The 11,354-nt window shown below is 43.7% G+C and overlaps 1 pseudogene; it reads left to right on the forward strand.

Moving 5' to 3' along the window:
* Positions 1-5,666: 5,666 nt before the first annotated feature.
* On the forward strand, positions 5,667-6,454 carry LOC105552871 (annotated as a pseudogene).
* The last annotated feature ends 4,900 nt before the right edge of the window (positions 6,455-11,354 follow it).

Consider the following 11,354-nt stretch of genomic DNA (forward strand, 5'->3'; position numbering starts at 1 on the left):
ATACCAATGCAATCATAAGATATAATTTTAAATAATTTTTTTGGCTGGGCACAGTGGCTTATGCCTGTAATCCCAGCACTTTGGGAGGCCAAGGTGGGCCGATCACCTGAGGTCAGGAGTTTGAGACTGGCCTGGCCAACACGGTGAAACCTCGTCTCTACTAAAAATATAAAAATTAGCTGAGCATGGTGATGCGCACCTGTAACCTCAGCTACTCAGTGTAGGAGGCCGAGGCAGGAGAATCGCTTGAACCCAGGAGGCAGAGGTTGCAGCAAGCCGAGATCACGCCACTGCACTCCAGCCTGGGTGACAGAGTGAGACTCCATCTCAAAAAAAAAATTTTTAGGCAGGAGTCTCACTCTGTTGCCCAGGCTGGAGTGCAGTAGCATAAGTAGCATAATCACAGCTTACTGCACCCTCGACCTCCTGGGCTCAAGCAATCCTCTTGCCTCAGCCTCCTGAGTAGCTGGGACTACAGGTACATGCCACCACACATAGTTAATTTTTAATTTTTTTTTTTTTTTTTTAAGAGATGGGGTCTTACTATGGAGAAAGAGATTCACCAAGGCAAAAATGCTTAGGGCCCATGAAAGTCCAAATGTAGCCCTGGAATGAATGAAACTGTAAAATAAACGCAGCGAAAACAGAATGGTGTTACTAAATTCTAGCTGATTCTGCCTGCTGACATCTCTGTAGTAAAGCCTCCTCCTTCCGTGTTAAAAATGGAGTTAGCATGTGTTAGCTATTAAAGAATGAAGAGCATTAAACAGACACTTAGTCCTTGAGAAATCAAAGAGGATCAAAAGAAACTGAAAAAGAAAAAAACGTTCTCAATCTGTGATTTTTTTGTTGTTGTTATTTAATACCACCTAAAATCGCTTGACAGGCCTTTGGCGGATTCATCCTGTACTTGGGAGACACTGGATTTGATGATGATGACAATGACAGTTATGTCTATTATATGATTGTGGTCCAGGTTTGATGTGAGTGTTTACTATATGCCAGCCCCCGGGCTGGAAAATTTAATATGCAAATCTCATTTTTTCCTCACAGTGACATTGGAAACAAGGTATCATTATCTCCACTTAAGGAATAAACTACAGCTTAAAGAGGTTAAGTAATTTGCCCAAAGTCACTTAGAAAATGTCAGACCTTTAGGGCTCGGTGCGATGGCTCACGCTTGTAATCCCAGCACTTTGGGAGACCAAGGCAGGTGGATCACCTGAGGTTAGGAGTTCGAGACCAGCCTGGACAACATGGTGAAACCCCGTCTCTGCTAAAAATACAAAAATTAGCCGGGCATGGTGGTGGGTGCCTGTAATCCCAGTTACTTGGGAGGCTGAGGCAGTAGAATCCCTTGAATCTGGGAGGCAGAGGTTGCAGTGAGCCGAGATTGCCCACCGCACTCCAGCCTGGGCAACAAGAGGGAAACTCTGTCTCCCACCAAAAAAGAAAGAAAATGTCAGAGCCTTAAATCCAACTTTGGCTGACCTTAAATCCCATATTTTTACTTACTAGGTTATGGTTCCTATTTTTAGTTCCCTCTATTTAACTAGTTTTATTTTTAATTAATTCTTTGAAAAAAGAATATAAAAATTGTACTTGTTTATAGTTTTGAATGGATACTTATTCTATTGAAAATTTCTATTCAAATTTTTGACGGGCACGGTGGCTTACACCTGTAATCCCAGCATTTTGGGAGGCCAAGGCAGGTGGACCACTTGAGGTCAGGAGTTTGAGACCAACCTGGCCAACGTGGTGAAACCCTGTCTCTACTAAAAATACAAAAATTAGCTAGGTGTAGTGGCATGAGCCTGTAGTCCCAGCTACTCGGGAGGCTGAGGAAGGAGAATTACTTGAATTGCTTGAATCTGGGAGGTGGAGGTTGCAGTGAGCTGAGATGGCGCCACTGCCTTCCAGCCTGGGCAACAGAGCGAGACTCCTTCTCAAAAAAAAAAAGAAAAGAAAAAAAAAGAAAATTTCTATTTAAATTTTGTAGTATGAAAAATTTAATGTGCAAAACAGTGGAAAGTAAGTCTCCTTTCTACTCCATCCCTAGACCCCTGGTTTCCTTCTTCAAACTGATAAATCACTCTTATCCATTTCTTAAGCATCCTTGCAAGTTAGACTATAATTGTTCAAAGATAAGTTTCAGAAAAAGGTAAAATAATGACTCTCATATAGATACAATACGAACACTTGTTAAAGATTTCATTCTACTCTTTTATCAATGAGAGAACCAGACAAATGTTGGAATCAAAGAGATGTTAGAATCAAAAGAGATTCTGAAAACAGACACATTTATAGATCAAGAGCATTGAGATGAATACATAAATAAAGGCAAATTGGTTCTTCCATGGGGTGAGGGGAAGTAAGTCAATGAAGCCTCTGTAATAACTTAAAGACAGTGAAAGGCAGACATGAAAGGATACGCTGTACGTAGACAAAATTGTTTTCCTCCCAAATCGATAACCACTCTATCAGGTGTTTAGGTACCTTTCCAGGTTAGTCTCTAACATGCCAACATAAATGTATATATTGTAGGAGTTTTTTATTTTGTTGTTGTGGTTTGTTTTTTTGAGATGGACTCTCGCTCTGTCGCCAGGCTGGAGTGCAGTGGGGCAATCTTGCCTCACAGCAACCTCTACCTCCTGGGTCCCAGTTCAAGCAATTCTCCTACCTCAGCCTCCTGAGTAGCTGGGATTACAGGCGCACACCACCACATCCAGCTAATTTTTGTATTTTTAGTAGAGATGGGTTTTCACCATGTTGGCCAGGCTGGTCTTGAACTCCTGAACTCATGATCTGCCCACCTTGGCCTCCCAAAGTACTGAGATTACAAGTGTGAGCCACCGTGCCTGGCCTTGCTTAGTTTTTTGAAACAAGGTCCTGCTCTGTCACCCAGGCTGGAGTACAGTGACACGATTACAGCAGACTGCAGCCTCAACCTGCCAGGATCAAGTGATCCTCTCACCTCAGCCTCTCAAATAGCTGGGATTATAGGCACGTGCCACTATACCTGGCTAATTTTTAAATTTTTTTTAGAGACAGAGTCTCACTATGTAGCCTAGGCTGGTCTGGAACTCCTGGCCTCAAGCAATCCTCCTGCCTTGACCTCTCAAGGTGCTGGGATTATAGGTACGAGCCATTGTGCCCAGCCTATGCTGCTGTCTTTGAACGCACAGGTATGGTGCCATGCCATCTACAGTGTCTGAAAAGCCTCCCTGCCCCCATTTATTAATATATTTCTTGACTTTTTAAAGAAAGTCTCTAAGATTCTCTCCAACTCTAATTGAGCCTCCTCTAACCCAGACAGAGCTGTGAAAAAAGATGTTTATAGCCAGGCACGGTGGCCCACATTTGTAGTCCCAGTTACCCTGGAGGCTAAGGCAGGAAGATTGCTTGAGGTCAAGAGTTCAAGGCTGTAGGGTGCTCTGGTTATGCCTGTGTGCCTGTGAATAGCTGCTGCACGCCAACCTGGGCAACACAGTGAGACCCCACCTCAAAAAAAAAAAATTTGTCTCATTCAGGGGTGGTAGATGACAATAGTTCTCCCCCATGAAGTACCTGAGAGAGACCTGAGCAGCAGCCAGCCACTGCCGCACCTTCTAGGACAGGTGCACAACTGTGCCTGCAAAGGCCACAGATGTCGTGGAGCATAAGAAACCCCGACCCTAAGGAAAGGAAAGAATCAGAGGTAGGAGGTTAACAAGTGAAAAGAGACTCCAGAACACCTGTTACCTTACAAGGCCAAATGGCTAAAAAAAAAAAAACAACAACAAAAAAAAACAAGTGATGCTGGCTAGGCCAGGAAAAATAGGAGGTGATGAAGACTGTGGCATACAGGGGTACACATTCCTGGTGTAGAGTGGCAGCCCTGCTGAGCTCCAGCCAAGGACTACCCTGAGGGAATGTTGGCCCTGTATTGCCAAGAGCCTCATGGTTTTCTTTTCTTTTTTTTTTTTTTGAGACAGAATTTTGATCTGTCCTCCAGGCTGGTGTGCAGTGGCACAATCATGGCTCACTGCAGCGTCCAACTCCTGGGCTCAAGCAATCCTCCTACCTCAGCCTCCCAAGTAGCTAGAAATATAGGCATGTGCCTCCATGCCTGGCTAATTTTTTTTTTTAGTTTTATAGAGACAGGTCTCCCTATATTACCCAGGCTGATCTCGAACTCCTAGCCTCAAGTCATCTTCCCGCCTTGGCCTCCCAAAGCACTGAGAATATCGATTGGCATGAACCACCATGCCTGGACTTAATTTTTCAAGAGAAACCAGAAATAAATATTTTACTTTCTTTTAAAAAATGTTTTTCTTTTTAGGATAGCAAAGAAATAGACATTTTAACGCAACAATTTTTTGGGTTAAAAAGAGAGAATCTTTATATTTAATTGAAATGTTATCTTTTTTTTTTTTTTGAGACAGAGTCTCACTGTCTCGCTCAACACAATTTCTGCTCACTGCAACCTCCGCCTCCTAGGCTTAAGCAACTCTCCTGCCTCAGCCTCCCAAGTAGTTGGAATTACAGTCATGCGCCACTACTGCCCGGCTAACTTTTGTATTTTTAGTAGAGACAGGGTTTCGCCATGTTGGTCAGGCTGGTCTCGAACGTCTGACCTTAAGTAATCCATCCACCTTTGCCTCTCAAAGTGCTGGGATTACAGGGGTGAGCCACCGTGCCTGACTGAAACGTTATCCATTTTTAAAGAGATAGTTCATTCACCTTATTCACAAAATTAAAGGAAATAGGGTATAAAGTAAAAAATCCCCTCTATCTCCTCCAACCTGATCACCGTGTTACCCTCTCCAGAGATCATCACTGTCACCAGTATCTTGTATTCTTCCAGAAATGTTCTAAACATATGAGGCAAATGTTATTTTTCCTTTATTCACACAGATTATAACATACTTTTCACAGGATACTATATTTTGTCTTTTCCCCTTAAAATTTATCTTAAGAGCCTTGTCTATCAATATATAAACAACTGCCTCATTCTTGCTTACAACTGCCTGAGATTTATTTGTTTTTATTTTATTTAAAAAAATAGAAATTTATTTTTATTTTTATTTTATTTAAAAATAGAAAAAAGTAAAAAGAAAATAAATAGACATGGGATCTCACTATGTTGCTCAAGCTGGCCTTGAATTCCTGGACTCAAGGAATTCCCCTGCCTCAGTTTCCCAAAGGGCTGGGATTACAGGCTTGAGCCACTGCTGGCATGCCTGATATTTCTTTGTATGAATGTACCATAATTATTTAGCCAGATCCCTTTTGATAGACATAGAGATTGCTTTCAAAGTATTGCTTTGATAAACAAGCCTGTATTTATAGTATTTCACACATTGATAATATATCTATTGGATAAAATGCTTAGAGGCAAAACTGATAGGTCAAAGGAATTCATATTTATGATTTTGATAGATACTGACAATTTACTCATCATAGAGATTGTACACATTTACATTTCTTTTCTTTTCTTTTCTTTTCTTTTATTTTTTGAGACAGAGTCTGGCTCTGTCACCCAGGCTGGAGTGCAATAGCGCAATCTCATTTACATTTCTATCGGGAATATATGAGAGTGACTGTGTTCCCACACTCTCCCAAAGATATGCATTATCAAACTTAAAGAAAAATTCTTTTTTTTTCTTTCCATGCCTAATGCAGCCATGGCTCGTGGTCCCAAGAAGCATCTGAACCAGACAGCAACTCCAAAACATTGGATGCTGCATAAATTGACCGGTGTGTTTGCTCCTTGTCTATCCACCGGTCCCCACAAGTTGAGAGAGTGTCTCCCCTTCATCATTTTCCTAAGGAACAGACTTAACTATGCCCTGACAGGAGATGAAGTAAAGATTTGCATGTAGCGGTTCATTAAGATCGATGGCAAGGTCTGAACTGATATAACCTACCCTGCTGGATTCATGGATGTCATCAGCATTGACAAGACGGGAATAATTTCTCTCTGATCTATGACACCAAGGGTTGCTTTGCTGTATATCATATTACACCTGAGGAGGCCAAATACAAGTGGCGCAAAGTGAGAAAAATCTTTGTGGACACCAAAGTAATCCCTCATCTGGACACTCAGGATGCTCGCACCATCTGCTACCCTGGTCCCCTCATCAAGGTGAATGATACCATTCAGATTGATTTGGAGACTGGCAAGATTACTGATTTCATCAAGTTCAACACTGGTAACCTGCATATGGTGACTGGAGGTGCTAACCTGGGAAGAATTGGTGTGATCACCAACAGAGAGAGGCACCCTGGATCTTTTGACATGGTTCATGTGAAAGATGCCAGTGGCAACAGCTTTGTCACTCGACTTTCCAACATTTTTGTTATTGGCAAGGGCAACAAACCATGAATTTCTCTTCCCCGAGGAAAGGGTATCCGCCTCACCATTGCAGAAGAGAGAGCCAAGAGACTGGCGGCCAAACAGAGCAGTGGGTGAAATGGTCCCTGGGTGACATGTTAGATCTTTGTACGTAATTAAAAATAATGTGGCATGATTAATTAATTTTTTTTTGTCAATCTGGTGAAAAATGGTACTTCGGTGTGTTTTTCATGTGTATGTCTCCTATTATGAGCATAGATGATGATCTTTTCACACGTTTAGGAACAATTCATATGTTCTTTTCATTGAATTATCTTTTACATGCTTTGTCTTCTTTTTTTTTTTTTTTTTTCTTTTGAGACGGAGTCTTGCTCTATTGTCCAGGCTGGAGTGCAGTGGCTTGATCTCAGCTCAGTGCAACCTCTGCCCCCTGGGTTCAAGCAATTCTCCTGCCTCAGCCTCCCAAGTAGCTGGGACTACAAGCATGTGCTACCACAGCCAGCTAATTTTTGTATTTTTAGTAGAGATAGAGTTTCGCCACATTGACCAGGCTGGTCTTGAACTCCTGACCTCAGGTGATCTGCCCACCTCGGCCTCCCAAAGTGCTGGGATTACAGGCGCGAGCCAACACACCCGCCCCCCCCTTTTTTTTTTTTTGAGACAGAATCTCGCTCTGTCTCCAGGCTGGAGTGCAGTGGTGTGATTTCAGCTCACTGCAACCTCTGCCTTCCGGGTTCAAGCAATTCCCCTGCCTCAGTTTCCTGAGTAGGTGGGACTACAGAAATGCACCACCACACCCAGTTAATTTTCGTATTTTTAGTAGAGACGGGGTTTTGCCATGTTGGCCAGGCTGGTCTCAAACTCCTGACCTCAGATGATCCACCCACCTTGGCCTCCCAAGAGCTGTTGATATTTTTATCCATTTGTAGGTGCTCTTTATATATTAGGGAGATTAATCCTTTGCTGCTTGGAATAAGTTTCCTAGATTGGTACTTCGGTTGCTTTTTTATTTTTATTTTTTGAGATATGGTTTCACTTTGTCACTGAGGCTAGAGTTAGGTGGCATGATCATGGCTCACTGCAGTCTCAACCTCCCAGGCTCAAGCGATCCTCCCATGTCAGCCTCCAGAATAGCTAGGACTACAGGCATGCACCACTGCTCATGGCTAATTTTTTTTTTTTTTTTTTTTTTTGAGATGGAGTCTCACTCTGTTGCCCAGACTGGAATGCAGAGGCATGATCTCGGCTCACTGCAACCTCTGCCTCCTGGGTTCAAGCAAGTCTCGTGCCTCAGCCTCTTGAGTAGCTGGGATTACAGGCATGTTACAGGCATGTGCCAGCATGCCTGGCTAATTTTTGTATTTTTAGTAGCGACGGGGTTTCACCGTGTAGCCCAGGCTGGTCTTGAACTCCTGACCTCAAGAGATCCACCCACCTCGGCCTCTCAAAGTGCTGGGATTACAAGCATGAGCCACCATACCTGATCAGTTCTCTCATTTCTAAAAATGTTGCATTGATGGGGTTCAGGATATGCTACTCTAATATGACCAGAATATGTCATCCCAAAATACGCCTCTATCACTGGAAACTCTCATGAAGGGAAAAAGCAGGGACTCAAATCTGCATAACAAATCTTACCCTTGTTTATGGTGTTTTTCCTGGCCACCTCACTTTTCTTCTTTGCTTCAGCAGGCAAGGGTATTTAGGGCACCTCTTGGAGATTTACTCATTTCCCTCAGTATCTCCCATGTATCCATAAAGTGTATATGTTAATAAACTTGTTTTTCTTTTAATCTGTCTTTTGTTACAGGGGTCTGTCCCAACTAAGAACAATGAAGGGTAGTGAAAAAGGTATTTTTGTTCCCCTATGACATCATATTTTAAAACATGTATAAGCCACAAAAAGCCTACAAAATCAAACTTGTTTCTGAGCCAGCAGTTTGCCACCTGTACTTGCTAGTCATAGGAAAATGGATTGGAAAACCAAGGTAGGGAGGCTATAAATTGCATGGGCCGGAGTCATGCAGCTGTGACCATGGCGCTCACCATATCCTGGTTCAGGACAAGGGGATGCTTCCTGAATACCAACTGTCCCTGATGGCAATCCAGCAGTGAGGTGGAACCCCGCTGCTCCCACCAAATGGCCCAGTTTGGAAAAATTCGTGGATGAGACTGAGGCTGAGCCTGTTGAGAAGAACCTGTGGAGCAGTAAGTAGACCAGGACTGTTTCCCTAAGTTCTAATCCGTGGCCTGGGGCAAGGCATTTCCCCTATCTGGGCACCTGTTTTCTTATCCCACCCGGTGGGATGTGGTGGGGAGTGGTTATATAACACTGCAGTTGACCCTTGAACACGAGCTCGAACTGCACAGGTCCAATTACAGGTAGCTTTTCTTCTGCCTCTGCCACTCCTGAGACTGCAAGACCAACCCCTCTTCTTCCTCCTCCTCCTGAGCCTTCTCAGCATGAAGACAACAAACATGGAAAAACATGATGATGATCCACTTCCACTTAATGAATAGTAAATATATTTCCTCTTCCCTACGATTTCCTTAATAACATTTTCTTTTCTCCAGCTTACTTTAAGAACACAGTATATAATCTCTGTAACATACAAAATATATGTCAATCAACTTTATGTTCTCAGTAAGGCTTCTGTTCAACAGTAGGCTATTAGTAGTTAAGTTCTGGGGGTGTGAAAAGTTATCTGTGGATTTTCAACTGAGCACGGGGGTCAATGCCCCTAACCCCCGCATTGTTCAAGTGTCAAGTGTAGATGATCTCAAAGTTGCCTTCCAGTTCTGAGATTAAGGGGGGCTAATTTTAATGACCTGGGACAGCTACATTTTAGAACACTTCTATCACTGGATATTTTCTGCTTAACGAAAACAACTTATATGTGCACATCACTTTCCTAGAATCAAAGTCTTCCAGGTAAAACCACATGAAGTAGATAGGGCAGAGATTCTCACCACCCCCCGTTTTTTTTTTTTTTTTTTTGGAGACAGAGTTTTACTCTTGTTGCCCAAGTATGAGTGAAATGGTGCAATATTGGCTCGCTGCAACCTCCACCTCCTGGGTTCAAGCAATTCTCCTGCCTCAGCCTCCCAAGTAGCTAGGACTACAGGTACATGCTCCCATACCAGGCTAATTTTTTTGTATTTTTAGTAGAAACAGGGTTTCACCATGTTGGCCAGGCTGGTCTCAAACTCTTGCCCTCAGATGATCTGCCTGCCTTGGCCTCCCAAAGTGCTGGGATTACAGGTATGCGCCAGCATGCCCGGCCTTCTCATCCTCATTTTTAACATGAAAAACTTAAGGCCCAGACAGACGTGGCAGTTAATAAGCAGGAATTCAGTAGTTCTGGGTTTAAGTTCCATCTTAGAGAGTGAACAGCTGTGTGACCTTGGGCCAGTAGTCACCTAGCCTCCGTTTCTTTACCTGTAAAATGGAGACAAGGCTGGGTACAGTGGCTCATGCCTGTAATCCCAGCACTTTGGGAGGCCAAGGCAGGAGGATCAATAGAGTCCAGGGGTTTGAGACCAGCCTGAGCAACACGGTGAAACTCTGTCTCTACAAAAATACAAAAATTAGCCAGGCATGGTGGTACATGCCTGTAGTCCCAGCTACTTGGGGGACTGAGCTGGAAGGATCGCTTAAGCCTGCGAGGTTGAGGCTGTGGAGAGTAATGATCATGTCAGTGCACTCCAGCCTGGGTGACAGAGTAAGATTCTGTTTCAAAAAAAAAAAAAATCTGGTAACAATAAAATAACCTGTTTTAGGAAGTTAGAGAGAAAATTAAGCAAGCATTATTGAATGGATCAATTATGATACTGCATGTCAAGCACTTAGCACAAACCTATGTTATGAAATAAATGTTTGTGTCCCTCAAAATTCACATGTTGAAGCTGTAACCTCCAGTGTGGTTGTATTTGGACATGGGGCCTCTAAAGAATAATTAAGATTAAATGAAGTAATCAGGGTGGGGCCCTGATCAGACAGAATTTGTGTCCATGTGAGAAGAGACACTGGAGAGTTCACTTTCTCTAATACCTTGCCTGCACAAGCACCTGAGGAAAGGCCATGTGAGGACATAGCAAGAAGGCAGCCGTCTGCAAGCTGGGAAGAGAGCCCTCATCAGAAATCAACTCAGTTGAAATCTTAATCTTGGACTTCCAGCCTCCAGAACTACAAGAAAATAAAACCTGTTGTTAAAGCCATTTGGCCTGTGGTATTTTGTGATAGCAGCCCAAGCTGCTAATACATCCTTGCACATCCAATATACATTAGCTATTGTTGTTATCTGTTGTTACTGTTACTTCTCATGTCCAAAGTCCCACAACAAGGAAGTCAGTGAGTGGCTGAGCCTGGCTGAGGAAGCAGGTCCTTCACTCATCAGGCCACCTTCCTGCTCTTGTGGCAGGAATACCCCCAGTCCCCTCCTGGGACTCCCTGTCTCCGTGATTGCCTCTATCCCTCCCTCCACCTCAACCGCAAGGGCAGGGCTTATGGTACAGGAGGGGTGTGTGTGTGTGTGTGTGTGTGTGTGTGTGTGTGTGTGTGTGTGAGAGAGAGAGACTAACCCAGAGGAAGGGGGGCTGTGGGGTAAGCAGGAGGAGGTTCCTTTCCTGATCAAAAGAAGCAGGAAATTCTCTTCTGTCTCTGGTTCCTGGGAACAACTTCTTCTTCTTTTTTCTTCTTCTTCCCCTTCCCCTTCCCCTTCCCCTTCCCCTTCTCCTTCTTCTTCTTCTTCTCCTCCCAAAGTGCCGGGATTATAGGCGCGAACCACCACGCCCGACCTTGGACTTAACAATTTTCAAAGTTCCTCCACTTCCCTCAGCTGAGCCTCACAATGGTCCTGGGAAGCAGACAGGAGTTTCCACCGACCACCCAAGGCCATACTGCACGTGGGAGCAGATGTGGAGCTAGAACCCAGGTATCCCTGGGGCTTGTTCTGACACACAAAGGTCTGCATTGTGAAAGGACATGAATGTCACACCTGCGGGGACTTAGGACCCA

The sequence above is a fragment of the Mandrillus leucophaeus genome, unplaced genomic scaffold (assembly GCF_000951045.1).
Source record: "Mandrillus leucophaeus isolate KB7577 unplaced genomic scaffold, Mleu.le_1.0 Scaffold578, whole genome shotgun sequence".
NCBI lineage: Eukaryota > Metazoa > Chordata > Mammalia > Primates > Cercopithecidae > Mandrillus > Mandrillus leucophaeus.